This window comes from Anabrus simplex, chromosome 6, assembly GCF_040414725.1.
Source record: "Anabrus simplex isolate iqAnaSimp1 chromosome 6, ASM4041472v1, whole genome shotgun sequence".
Lineage (NCBI taxonomy): Eukaryota > Metazoa > Arthropoda > Insecta > Orthoptera > Tettigoniidae > Anabrus > Anabrus simplex.
Window position 1 is genome coordinate 122,234,817 of NC_090270.1, and position 13,470 is coordinate 122,248,286.

Here is a 13,470-nt window from a genome sequence, read left to right on the forward strand (position 1 = left end):
ATCCGGTGCTTCAACACGGCTACGGCCGTTGGCTGTCATCATAACCAAAGCTGCTCAAATCTACTGTCTGTAGCGGTAGGGAACCTTCCACCTCGACTATGACTGGCAATAGGCAAGAGGATCTGCCACTGTAATGAAAATACCCCACGTCGGTTGTGACTGGCAGAAGGTAAGGGAGCCTGCCAATATAATTTTAACTCCTCAACTCAATGTTTTTCGCAGTAGACAAACTGGAATAATATTACAATGAAAACTGTCCAACTTCGTTGTGACTGCCAATACGCAAGGGGGCCTGGCAATATAATCAAAACACGATAACCGGAAATAGGAAAGAAGATCTGCCGTTATCATGGGAACCCCCAAATTGACTGGGTTTGGCAGTAGCAAGGGGACCTACTTTTATAACCCACACGCCCGAACACATTTTGAAGGCTTGACATTGTCATGAAAAGTCGTCAACTTGATACTAACTGGCCATAGGCAAGCGGAAATGCCATTTCAATGAAAACTTCGCAAATCAACAGTGACTGGGGATAGCAAAGACGACCTATAATGATAATGGGAACCTTGAAATTCGATTGTGACCGCCTGCCCACCAGTGGGCCTGCCATTATATTGAAGAACCCTAAATACATTTCGCTAACAGTAGACAAATGGGCCTTCTTTTCTAACCGAAACTTTCCAACTCATCTGACTGGGAATAGCAAAAATGATCTACCGTAATAACGGAAACCCTCCACCTCGACTGTGACCGGCACTAAGTAAGCAACCGAGCTCGATAGCTGCAGTCGCTTAGGTGCGGCCAGTATCCAGTAATCGGGGGATAGTGGGTTCGAGCCTCACTGTCGGCAGCCCTGAAGATGGTTTTCCGTGGTTTCCCATTTTCACACCAGGCAAAAGCCGGGGCTGTACCTTAATTAAGGCCACGGCCGCTTCCTTTCACTTCCTAGGCCTTTCCTATCCCTTCATCGCCATAAGACATATCTGTGTCGGTGCGACCTAAAGCAAATAGCAAAAAAATATGTAAGCAGAACTGTCATTATAATTAAAACTCCAAACTCGACTCTGACTTCTACTCGAACTCCCCAATTGGACTAATACTGTCGGTAGACAAGTCCGCTTGCCATTATAGTTAAAACTCCCCAACTGATTATCATTGGAAAAAGGAAACAAGATATCCCATTGTAATGGGAACTCTCCAACTCGACAGCGACTGGAAGTACACACGGTGGCCTGGCATTAAAACGGAAAAACTCCATCACGTTTTTGATTGCTAACACCCAAGGCCACCTGCGATTTCATGATACTTCCCCAACTACACTATGACTGGAAATAGGGAAGGTATTTTCATTATAATGGCACGTTCCCTTTACTACTGTCAGTCGCAGTCGAATTCGAGTGCTATCATGATGCCGTGTCATAAGAGGCGACTACAAGCAACCTCAGGGGCTGTTAAGTAGGGAGTATGGGTTGGCGATCGCGGGGCCTTAGCTGAGTCCTGACATTGCTTCTGTTTCCTTGTGCTAGGCTTCTCACTTTCATCTATCCTTTTCGACCTCCCTTGGTCAACTTTCGTTCTATTTCAACTCGCACGGTATTACGTGTGGAGGCCTTTCATTTTCACGCCCTTTGTGGCGAGGGGGGGAGTGATATATACAAATAATCGAAAATAGTGTCGAATTCATAGATTTCGGGGTCGCTGACATGAATACTGACACTTCGGATTTTTTAAAGTTCAACTTCAGCCCCCTTTGCGGTGGGGGCGTACAAATATAACCTACTATGTGGAAAAAGTACTGTGGGAGCAAGACGCCCCTAGAACCCCTCGGTAGGGGGGTGAAATATAATATATATATTAATAAATTGAAGTCGCTTTGGAGACTCACCTAAGGGTCCGTGGTCGCGAGCCCACCCTGCCAAGTTACGGGCCTACTCACTGCCTTTACAGTAATTTACGGAGGAATCCGTATACAATGTAGAGTACCGTAGCGAAGCACGGGTACATTTGCTAGTAAATAAATAAATAAATCATATGGTGGGGTCATACAGTGGATGTTTCATCTCTAAGATCTATCGGATGATATGGCAAGTTACTAAGGTGACTGCTTTTTGTAGTTCCGTATAGCTGAAGAGGAGCATATTGAGAATTTAAAGTTTATTATGTAACGTCTTTGGAATAAAATCATTGCGCGATATTACTATCGGCACTGCGATAATTTTCTTCGTTCTCCAAATTGCTTTAATTTCTACTGGCAAATTGGTGTACTTAGACTTTTTTCTTTCTGTGCACGTTGCCTGAGATAGTAGGTGTTTTGGTCTTGGCATGTCGCACGATGTCTGGTCTATTGCCTTCTTCTTATTATTATTAATTTATTTGCGTATGTTCTTCATAAGAGTTCTGGTATAGATCTTTCGTTTTGACGCCTACAGACCACTTGTTCATCTGTCAGGATGGGGCCCTGCCAATGATGAATCCTAATGATAGTATAGTTTCGTGTGGCTATTTCTAGCCGAGTGCAGCCCTTGTAAGGCAGACCCTCCGATGAGGATGGGCGGCATCTGCCATGCATAGATAACTGCGTGTTATTGTGGTGAAGGATAGTGTTATGTGTGGTGTGTGGGCTGCAGGGATGTTGGGAACAACACAAACACCCAGCCCCCGGGCCATTGGAATTAACCAATGAAGGTTAAAATCCCCGACCCGGCCGGGAATCGAACCTGGGACCCTCTGAACCGAAGGCCAGTACGCTGACCATTCAGCCAACGAGTCGGACATCCTAATGATAAAGATGGCACGCACGCCTAGTTCCCGAGCCAGGTGAATTAGTCAATGAAGGTTAAAATCCCCAACCTGGCCGGGATTCGAACACTCCTTAGACTGGGGTTCAAACAAAGTATCGCTCACACGACACAGTGTTCTCATTTACATGTCACGAATTCCAATTGCTGGCCCTTGCGTGGGAGCACTTGTTACAGGTACACACACCACTACAGATGTCAAACCAATTCACTTGTCAGATTACCGAGCCAGGACTCAAGCATGTCGCTTGTCTCCTATGCTAACACATAGGCCTAAGTCAAACAGATTCTTAACTTTCCATGTTTACTAAGGTACTGTATGTGTTTCTCTGACCCTCTTTGTTTCTAAGTTCGTGCACATTCTGTTTCTCGGAGGCGTACGTACATCTGTTAACGTTCGTATTTTTTAGAGTTACGAAGTGAACGAGTTTTTTGTTCGTTAAGTATTTTACTACAGCTGCTGATGGATATCTGATCTGCATAGCTACAAAACTGGTTACTCTTGTGCCTCAGTCAAGTTTGTTTCAGTAGCGGTACTTTGGCTCCTCTCGTCTCTTGTACCGTACCTGACATGTGATCAATTTCTCCATTAGTAATCCTTGTCAAGTCCATTAGTGCCCATCTGCGAATAGCGCTACAGTGTACTGCCCAAGGCCCTCAGTGTTAGACTGCTTACCTCACTGTCAGTTTACCAGAAATAACTCCATGCCATTATGAGACCTACTTTCTTGCCTGCAGTTGCCAGATGACCGTAGTCTTCGCATTAGTACCCTAAAGTTAGGAATATTATCTGTTCTATAAAAATTACTGTTGTCACTTCATGTATCATGATCAAGAGGTTCATATTCTTAGTGCATATGGAATTTGACTGATAACCTGTATGATTGTGATATCTATACCGCGCGTTTCAAAATTACAGGTGTAATCTGCAGGAGTGACTATAGGACCATAAAATAAGAAGAATAGTCCTAATAAACATAGATTGGGAAATCAGCCACTTCCAAGATATAATATCACCCTTGGAACAGTTTCAACGTTGTTCATGCTTTGTTGTAGATTCCAGGTTCCACATTGGATGTCAATAGCGCCTTGCATCTGTAGCTGCATCTGAAGGAGTTGTGATTGTACCTCACCCGTTTTCGAATGAAGAGATGACTGACATTTCTTACTGTTTGTTCGTACCTTCATTTCCTGTAACATGAGGTACGCGCTTCTTTAGAAAATGCACCTTTTCCCACATGATCGAGTAGCGGCGCACTTTTACGTGAACATTCGAGATATTTTACGCACAAACTTCCAATGCAGTGGCTTACCAACAACATTGTTTATTTTCTGTAGATTTTTTGCAATTTACTACTACTAAAATGCTGCATTGGGTACGACAGGTCTCCTAGAGGTGACGCCGTCTCCAGGCCAAGAAGTCCTTATTTTGTGCAATTCCTTACTCTTCACTTCATTTAAAGAAGACAAGGCAGAAAGTTGGCAGGAACATATCTAACGGTTGCAAATGGTTTTACGTCATAACTTGGAAATGGTTAGTTTCCCGATCTTGGTTAGGATCATACTTCTCGTTACATTGTTCCATACTCACTACTATAAAAATTGGAAACACACTGTATTCTCTCTCTCTCTCTCTCTCTCTCTCTCTGTGTGTGTGTGTGTGTGTGTGTGTGTGTGTGTGTGTGTTTTTTTTTTACCGACCTGCTGTAGGTACGGACGATGTTTGGATTACTGGATTATTGTTCCACAGGCCTGGTGTAGACACACTTTACTAGGCAGTGCCTTTCAACCACTCAAGTTTACTTTCCTTTATTCCTCACCTTTCACTGCTCACGTAGAGTTGACCTTTGTTCGCAGGTTAATGTTGCGTGCCGGAATTTACTTCAAACCAAGAAGAGACTGGCTCATCAAGGGGTTGGTAATAATGGGGTGTGGCCGTCGGAGAGGTCTGGTAGCCTATAAGCAGTCTGCGTGTCTTTGAGAATGAGGCCCTACTTAGGATGAAATCTAATGTTGAAGATGACACAAACAGCCAGTCACCAAGCCTGAGGAAATAACATATGAAGTTTTAAATCTCCGATTCGGCCGGAATTTGAACCCAGGACCCCTTCGACTGAAGACCAGCATGCTAACCAGTTTGCCATGGCGTTGGACAAACTTCGTCCCCTAATCCTCGAGATGGTACAGCTCCTTTCAGGCACGCACCTAATGGAGGTGAGCTACATGTGCCGTTTTAGCCACATACCAGTCATCCGGTCATTCTTAAATCTCTGGAAGTAGTGGGATTCGAACCCGGACCTCTGAGGGTGGTAGCTAATAACCCTATGTTGATATGTTGATAACATTAGATAAGAAAGAACAGTATTACTGGATTAGAGAGATACAAAGCAAAGCCAAGTTATCTGCGTACAGGCCATGAAGGCCGTGGGAGGGCTGGAAGGTAAAGGCTTCCACTACACGTAACCTCGGCGACTGGTGGGGCTCTACACCCGGCCGTCATTGCCCCCAAGAATTAACCTAGTACTCACTTTTGGTGCAGGCTGAGTGAACCTCAAAGCCATGTGCACCTCCGGAAGTGGAAATCTGCTTCTTAAATTTTTCGACTTCCCGACGGGGAATCGAACTCGCATCTTTTCGGGTGAACCGAGCACGCCTTTACCGCCTTGGCCAGGCAGGCCCTGGAAACTAGATATTTCGAACGTCGACACGAATCCATGCTCTTAACTGTGCTTAACTACCCTTGGCATGCAGTATCATGCTGGTGCGCAGATCTCACCGCGAGGGAAGCGTGGGGGATGAAGTAGTTCATATTTCTCAGGCCCCACATCCCTCCCCGGGGATGTTTATTTATGAGCCCTGATTAACAGTGGTGATGTTTGTTTTACTTAGGGGTTGGTGTAGACAGACACATCCGGGAATTTATCAGAATAGTGCTTTTGTAGGGGAGAACATGTGGTGAGGTCAACTGTCTGTGGAAAGGGCATCTAATTTTTCACATGTTTTTTGAGTTCTCTTTTTCCGTCATAGCTACGAGTTAAATCTTTGTGGGCTTATGTTACAGACAGTCTCTGTGTTTAAGAATGTGATTGTGGAATATAAAACTACAGTAAAGATAAAATGTAAAGAGGAAATAAAAATAAAATACCCACCCTTAAGAAGTTGTGTACCGAGCTCGATAGCTGAAGTCGCTTAAGTGTGGTCAATATCCAGTAATCGGAGATAGTGGGTTCAAACCCCACTGTCGGCAGCCTTGTAGATGCTTTTCCGTGGTTTCCCATTTTCACACCAGGCAAATGCTGGGGCTGTACCTTAAATAAGGCCACGGCCGCTTCCTTCCAACTTCCAGGACTTTCCTATCCCATCTTCGCCATAAGACCTATCTGTGTCGGTGCGACGTAAAACTACTAGCAAAAAAAATAAATATTTTGTCGTAATTATCTTCCGAAACGCATACGCTACAGTTTCTATCTATATAGTGATATTGTTCAACTTCTTACGTAGATCAGACAATGTATCTCGGTTTTTTTTTTTTTTTTTTTTTGCCAGGCTGAGCGGCTCAGACGGTTGAAGCCCTATGCTTTGACCCCAACTTGGTAGGTTTGATGCTGGCTTAGTCTGGTGATATTTGAAGGGGCTCAAATACGTCAGCCTTGTGTCGATAGATTTACTGGTACTACTGCGGGACAAAATTACGGCTCCTCGGCGTCTCCGAAAACCAAGTAGTTATTGGGACGTAAAGTCAATAACATTATTATTCAAAAATTATGTTTTTCCAAAGCAACTTTTTCTGTAATGGGTTTGATCAACATTGTCGGCAGCCCTAAAGTTGGTTTTTCGTGGTTTCCCCATTTTAACACTAGACAGATGTTGGGGCTGTACTTTAATTAAGGCAACGGTCGCTTCCTTTCAAGTTCTAGGCCTGTCCTATCCTATCGTCGCCATAAGACCTGTCTGTGTCGGCGCGACGTAGAACATATAGAAAGAAAAAAGAAAGCTATGTTAGTAACATGAAATTCTCTGAAGGGTTGATGTTCTTGTTTTATTCCGTAAACCTGGTCATGCCTTTTATTCAAACGAAATTAAGAACTGTTAAATGTTGAATATTTCAAAAGCTTTTTGTACCATGTGGCAAGTCTCGTTGTTTTGAAGTTTCGCTCTTGCCTCTTATCTGGAGGCTTGATCTCGATTCCCAACTCGATTTTGATTCTGGAACACAGTTCACTCAGCGTCTTGAGACCAAGTGAGGAGCGGCCTGATGTGAGAGGCAGCAAATTGTAATGGGAACCAAACAGTACAGCTGGGGATCTTGCGCTGACCACCTGCTCACCAGTATTTGAAGGCTGCCTGGCTGGGTAACAGCCGTCTTGGTTGGTTTGTACCCTTATAGTCCGGCTCGATGGTTAAATGGTTAGCGTGCTGGCCTTGGCCACAGGGGTTCCGGGTTCGATTCCCGGCAGGGTCGGGAATTTTAACCATCATGGTTAATTTCACTGGCACAGGGGCTGGGTGTATGTGTTGTCTTCATCATAATTTCATTTTCAACACGATGCGCAGGTCGCCTACGGGTGTCAAATCGAAAGACCTGCACCTGGCGGACACTCGGACACTCCCGGCACTAAAAGCCATACGCCATTTCATTTTGTACCCTTACTGACTTTATACCACAGATTTGTTCGTTCGTTCGTTTGTTTGACATACCGTATTAGCATTATTTTTCATTTCTTGATCTCTATACTGTCGTGTTAATGAACTTCCATGTTTGTGTTACACTCTTCAGTTTCTTGTTCTTCTTTGTTATAAACCGTATCCCAATCATTTATAGAATATCCTTTCATCAATGCCTCGGTTTTCTAGTTCTCCTTTTTTTGCTTTTTCATTTTTTTGCTGTTCTCACAAATTTCTCAGCTTGCATTATGTTAAAATGCTCATTTCACTACCTCCTTTGTGAAACTATCCACAGTTTGACTTATTTTGCCAGGATCCTTTTAGTGTTCTCAGTCCTATCTCTGATGGTGGTGTGATTATTGTTTGAAGGGTAAGTAGCCAATGTCTGTAATGTACATGTATAATTTCTAATTTTCCTAGGGACTCTCATTTCCGCAACCTCCAAAATGATGTTGGGTCTTCTGTATTATTTTAATTTTAAGATACACCAAATAACATCAACGATAGATTTTCATATTTAGTTTATGTACTGTAAGTAACAATTTAGTTTCCTCTATAGCCTAGGTATGTCTTTCCGTAACATTTATTATTTATCTAGTTAACGATTCAGATACATGAAGTTCTAACATCCGGGCATCAGGATGAGGATATAAGACTCTGTTCACGTGTAGTGAGGTTGCGAAATCTAGCATTTCTCAGGCATGTTCATCTCGATTATTTCTTTAATATATGAAGGTTCTATCACGGTCCTGAGCGGTAACTCCATGCGCCGTCCTGGGGCCTATTCCACAAAAGTATGGTCTTGTACATTACAAGTTACTAGTGTGGGTTCTTGTAATGTATGGAGTTGTACATTTCTGTTCCACAAAAGACTGATAGTCTCTTGTATATTACTAGTGAATTGTTACAAGTTTTACAAGTGACAACATATCAATAAACATACTACGTCATAGCATGAATCAGCTGTTTATCTTCATATTCCTTTCATTGAATTAGGTTATGCTTGCCTCATTAAATCTTAATATCATATTTTAAGTTAAGTTATGTAGCAAAGATTCAAAGAACTCTAATATTTCTGTGAATTTCTCAATGCTACAATGTTATTTTTCAGTTTATTTCTTTGATGATAGGAAATTACTCTGTTATTATCACCCATTCTGTTCTTCCGTGATCCTCACATATGTTCCACGATAGTCTGATATACCCACCTTGGTCTGTCATTTGGAATCGGATGCCGCTAATGACGACATTCAGCCGCCAAACTTAATTGTTACAAAATTGCACACTATGCATGAATTGTTAAAATGGTGTCAAGGAAAGGAAGTTATTCATTTTGAAGGAAATAGAAAGAAGGAAAGATATTCATTTCGGTGCATTCAGCGAGAGTCTGAAAAAACAAGACAAAATAAAGGGTCGGATGGAAATATTTGATTTGGAAAAGCTCATGGAGCTTCTGAGGGGAAAAGTTGGATTAATGATTGGAATTACTTGGAATTAATGATTCCAGGAATGTCCTTCTTGGAACATGTTTGTTCAGTATTTTCAGGTCAAGGAACAATTTGAGGAAATTTTATATCATTTATTGCAGCTACCACAGAATGTATTGACCTACAGACCGAAGATTTTGCCATCCCATGCATATGTGCAATACCATGGTACTGACCACAATTTCCTAGCCAAAGTAGTGTTGTTAGTAGGCCTAACTGTTGTTTAGCAGAGAGAGATTTATTTCTGTTCGTAGAATGTTTCAACCTATGATAAATATCCATCAAAAGTCCTTCCACTTGTATTGTGCTTAACCTAAAACTCTCATTGTATTCAAATAGTGTAAAACTGGAAGTTTATTCTTTCCCTATACAGACTGTAGTTTTCATTTTCATTACCATCACTATCACTTCTGCTAGACCACATATTTATCAAAATGTATCTGAAATAAGTATAATTAAATAGCACTAGTACATTTTTATATTATTGTCCTTTCACTGGTAGGGAATAGTTCCCAATTCACTAGTAAATTACAAGTACTAGTACTTTTGTGGAACATACCTATAAAAATTCCCTGGTAATTTGTAAGTATAGAGTAGTAAAGTACAACTGTAGAAAATTCTTTTGTGGAACAGAAACTCTGGTATTTGTACTAGTTACTAGAGAATTTACTTGTAATGTACAAGACCATACTTTTGTGGAATAGGCCCCTGGTGAGTGAAATTTGGCGTAGCAAAACTGTTTAGTTAACTCGGAGTGTGATGACTTTTATTCTTTAATTCTTTAAATTACAGTTTTTTTTTTTTACGTTGGACCGACACAGATAGGTCTTATGGTGACGATGGATTAGGAAAGTGCTAGGAGCAGGATTGAAGCTGCCGTGGCCTTAATTAATTTGCCTGGTGTGAAAATAGTAGACCATGGGAAACCATCTTGAGGGCTGCCAACAGTGGGGTTCGAACCCTTTATCTCCCGGATGCAAGTTCACAGCTGCGCGCCCTTAACCGCACGGCTAACTTGTCCGATGATAATGGTGATTGTCGATTAAAGGGGCTTAACATCTAGGTCATCGGCCCAACTCGGAGTGTGTTACAGGTATTTTTTAACTAAAAATTCAACGAATAAATAAGCGATATGTTGATAAAAATAGGCAAAATGGTGAGTGTCCATGGGAACAACATTCATTATACAAAGCATAATGAAATAGATCGTCCTTTGAAAAAACATTTCAGGCGAGTGATGTTGAATATTACATCCCGCGACAAGGATATAGGTATATGCGTTATCGAATTAAGTAGTTCTGTGTTTTATCAAAATCTCTCTCTCTCTATATATATATAATAAGAGTTTTGTCTGTACATTGCTCAAAATTTAAAAAGGGTGGTATTTCCGTATCAGTCATGTCCATAGTAACAAGGAAATGTATTTTTTAATTTTCCGTAATGTCTGTCTGTCTGTCTGTCTGTCTGTCTGTCTGTCTGTCTGTCTGTCTGTCTGTACACGCATCACGAGAAAATGGCTAAAGAGAATTAACGGAATAATGACAAGAGAAGCGTTCACGGCTGTCTGTCTGGTCACTGTAGCAATGGAACTTTGGATTGTTAGATCGGCACCGTAGTACTGTTCGTTAAAAGTGAAAAAATATGCGGTTTATTAATTTGATCGAGTATTTTATATACCATTGCTTTTAATCACTACATTCCTGACGACTTCAGGTAGGAAAGCCACAAAGACAGTCTTTCTTTTTCTTTTTTTTGCTAGTTGTTTTACGTCTTACGTCAGATAGGTCTTACGGCGACGACGGGACAGAAAAGGGCTAGGAGTGGGAAGGAAGCGGCCGTGGCCTTAATTAAGGTAGAGCCCCAGCATTTGCCTGGTGTGAAAATGGGAAACCACGGAAAACCATTTTCAGGGCTGCCGACAGTGGGGTTCGAACCTACTATCTCCCGAATACTGGATACTGGCCGCACTTAAGCGACTGCAGCTATCGACCTCGGTGACAGTCTTTCTGAGAATCCCGTAGCGAAGCACGGGTACATCAGCTAGTAAACAATATTTTGAAACACGTTTAGCAAACATTAGACCTCACTTGAGTGTAAATGTGATTTCTCTTACGCGAGCTGTAAGCTTGTACTCGGGAGACGGTATGTTCTGGCCTTTAGAAATGGTTCTCGGTCGTTTCCCAGTTTGGCACAGGCAATTTCAAGGGCTGTACCATGGCTGCTGTCTTCCCGGTCCTAGCCCTTTCTCATCCCTACATTTCCAAAAAACAGTTCTTGCTAAGGCGACGGCGTTTTGTTTGCGAAGTTACGGAATTCTCTCTAATTCTATCTTCCAGCACGCAAGCTATTTTACATGCTACACTTTTTATTTTACAGATAGGGATTATTTCTTCTATACTTTTGATCAGTGTTGCCAACTTAGCGGATTTTCCGCTAAATTTGGCGGAATTAGAAAACTGTCGGCGGAGAAATATATCATTTAGCGGATAGCGGATTTTTTGGCGGAATTCTACATTTATTATAGCGAAATTTAGTGTTTTATCCATTTTTCGTTTATTTTATTTGTACTCCAGTCTGTCTCCGAGTCATTCCGTACTTCTTGTCAGGAGCTAGCAGTCACATGAGGAAAACATGTTATTTGGATTTGATGTTATGAGATCATAAGTATCATAAATTTGTAATGCGTGAGGAAAGGTTACTTATCTCTTAGTTGACGAATGACGGCAGGTAATGAAACGGCGAGAGAGTAGCATTTATTTTATGCTATGAAGGGAGACCGTTTTAAATGAACTGTCCTGTTCTGTGTGTGGCCCTTGAGGTAGGGGATTCACCTAGTTTGCACCCGGCAGTAAAACGCCTACAAGTTTTACCTCGCCGGCTTCGAGGCAGGGGACTAATCCCAGTGAAACTTACAGATAGGTGAGTGAAGACATTTCCTTGTCTTATTATTATTATTATTATTATTATTATTATTATTATTATTATTGCTCATTATTTGAGATTGGATTTCTTGGCGAAATTTTAGCAGATTTTTAGTAGTATTTAGCGGATTTAGAAAATATAAGTTGGAAACACTGCTTTTAATTAAGATTATGAGGGACAAATAGTCTGGTTGTCTTGTTTGTTAAAATAACCACCACCATTCCATTTAATTCACGCCAGTACAGCCCTGCTTAGGTGTTGTTCTGTTTTGTTTCTCGGAACTCGGACAGATTAGCCGTGCTTTGCCGTGTCTACAAGTAGTACAAATACAATAGAGCATTGAAGTTTTTAGACACAAGAAAAGCAAAAGAACCAGATGTCAAACCAATGGAACTGAGAGCTTTGACATTTATCTTGTAGCCAAAAGAACCCGCCAACAAGAAGAGAAAAAGGAAGTGGTGGCGTGTTTTATGCTGGAAAGCTTTCTACAATAATGGACGACGTGACAGTACGGCTTCATAGCCATGGACGTTTCTTTACTTTCCCGTGTCTTCTAACAAATATCGATTCAGTTTGGTTGGTTTAGCTTATACAGTAGAACCTCGATATCTCGAATCACGTAGGGGGGCTAAATTTTATTTCGAGTTATCGAAATTCCGAGATGTAGAGAATACAGTTTTTGATCTTATACAGGGTGAAGCGAAATTCGCGCACTCGGGCGTCGCAGCGTGACTCCTGACATGTCAGCAATAAAAAAATGTCTCTCACAAAGGGTCGTCCTGCGAGTATATCCGGCAGAAAAAGAACGTTGAAGAGTGCCAATCTGGCAACACTGTGACCACATGTAGGGTAACTACCTCTGTCAGCACGCGTTAGCTGTGCTGTGCAGGTGGTGCAGTGGATAGAGTTTTGGGTTAGAATGCAGAAGAACGAGTGCTCGATCCTGGGTTGAGGCGCCTTTTTTATTTGCTAATTTACTTCGGACATTACATACTGTAATACACCGTTTCTAAGGTCAAAATTTAGTAACCTGAACACGTTGTAACGCATCTAGTAGAAGAAGTGGTGCGAATAAATGCACGCCCACGACGTGGAAAGGGCGTCTTTCAAAGCTGAACAATGAAAAAGAATGTTCGTCCATTTCTAGGATCGTAGTATGTAAGTGCAAATGGTTTCTAACGGACCCGCTGCAGTCGCTGTTGATGACTAAGATGCCAGTTACCATACCACCTGGACTACATCTACGAAATAAAGAACATACGCCTCAACCCATGATCGACCCCTCGACCTCCTGCATGCTAATCCAAAACTCTATCCACTGCACCAACTGTACAGCACGACTAATACGTGCTGACAGAGGTAGTTACCCTACATGCGGTTACAGTGTTGCCAGATTGCTACTCTCTCTCTCTCTCTTTCTCTCTCTCTCTCTCTCACACACACACACACAGAGAGAGAGAGAGAGAAAGAGTAGTTTGAATAGATTGAAAAGAAAATTGGTGGCAGGCTGTTACTGCTGTAATAGCCGCAGGGTTTTGAGCGTATCTTAGACTTACTTACTAAAAAAATATATATGTGAATAATAAATTGTATTCAA

General features: G+C 41.8%; 1 protein-coding gene across 1 annotated transcript in view; it reads left to right on the forward strand.

Annotated features, from left to right (window-relative positions):
- LOC136876175 (transmembrane protein 198) overlaps positions 1-13,470 on the forward strand; it is an 812,502-nt gene that overhangs the window by 285,592 nt on the left and 513,440 nt on the right. The gene's annotated exons all lie outside the window — the stretch shown is intronic.